This window comes from Callorhinus ursinus, unplaced genomic scaffold (assembly GCF_003265705.2).
Source record: "Callorhinus ursinus isolate GAN/ISIS: 27379988/994484 unplaced genomic scaffold, GSC_fseal_2.0 scaffold28, whole genome shotgun sequence".
In the NCBI taxonomy this organism is placed as follows: domain Eukaryota; kingdom Metazoa; phylum Chordata; class Mammalia; order Carnivora; family Otariidae; genus Callorhinus; species Callorhinus ursinus.
The window spans coordinates 13,624,818-13,626,231 of NW_027397090.1; the positions used below are offsets into that span (position 1 = coordinate 13,624,818).

At 45.4% G+C, this 1,414-nt stretch overlaps 1 pseudogene; it reads left to right on the top strand.

Annotated features, from left to right (window-relative positions):
- Positions 1 to 971: 971 nt before the first annotated feature.
- LOC141370215 (succinate dehydrogenase cytochrome b560 subunit, mitochondrial pseudogene) lies at positions 972 to 1,414 on the top strand (annotated as a pseudogene).

Here is a 1,414-nt window from a genome sequence, read left to right on the forward strand (position 1 = left end):
AAAGCACATCCAGTCTTCATTTTAACTCTGCAAGGCTGCCACAATCGCTGGTACTGAAGAGACGCAATCTTTACACTGTGTTGAGGTGAACATGTTAGAAACGCTTTTACTACCCCCACCAGCAAGGGCAGCCAACGGAGCCAGCACGTTCCCGCCCCTGCCCCCTGTACACCCGAGAGGGTTTGCCATGAGCTCATAACATCATAAGTGACTCACGAGAGGTAAAAATGTGAATTGTTACTAACTCTAGGACTAGTTAGGTTTTATAACGATGCCGATCATTACCCATTCATTCATTTACTAGATATTTACTGATGGCCTACTACGTGCCACACACTGCCCTGTATTGACATACAGTCATTTTAAAAAGCCCAAATTCCTTGCCCCATTGATGCTTACAATGGAGGAAGCAGTCAATAAACAAATAAATGAGCACATACAGAATATGGATGTAGGATGTAGGAAGTGCTATGTGATCAATAAAACAGGGTGAGGGAGTTGGGGAATGCCAGGTGCTGGACAGGTGACCAGAGATGGCTTCTCTAATGACATCTGAGCAGAGGCGGAAGGTGTGTGACAGTGAACCACACAGTGTCAGGGGAACAGGTTCCGTGACAAATCTTAATGTCCACAAGGTTAGCCCTTACAGTTTAAAAAATACTAAGAATACACATACACATGTTTACTACACAGGAGTAAAGTACAAATAATACTAAAATAAAACAAAGGTCGACACCCTCACTACCCAGGATATTAAAAAATGTTTACTACGAGAGCCCTCATACCAATGTTCAATTTTTCTGTTATCTTTAAAAGGAATTTTGCAGAATGTTAAGGGACAAGAGATAGTCAAGTTATATTGCTAAAATGAGAGAGACAGGTGAAAAACAGCCTTTGCAACTTCTGTCCAGGCCAGAACCCAAGACGGCCCCACTCTTGGTGGGACACACTGGCTGTCACTGTGCCTTAGTCCGTGGCTCTGTATCCGAAATGCTGTTCCTTCAGGAACCACAGCCAAAAAAAGAGATGGGGTGGTTCTGGAGTCAGAACACAGGCTCAAACAACCCTTTGTCTCCCCATATCACTATCTACAGCTGGTCTCTTCCCAGGGTGATGCCCACCTATCACAGCAGCACCAGAGGGGTCTTGTTCACAGGGGTCTTTCCTTGGCTTGTCAGCCCTGTTGATCCCAGGAATTATGAATCTCATTTGGAACTTATGAAGTGCCTGCGTCTGGGGGAGCACTGATCCACAGAGCTCAGTTTGCACCCATTTTCCCTCTCATGTATCACACCTGCAATGAGATCGGACACTCGATGAGGGACTCAAAGACCTGAAGATACCCCAGCTATACCAGTTCGGAACGGCTGTCTTGATTACTGCGTTTTGCTCTGTAGGACTGGCAGCTATGTAA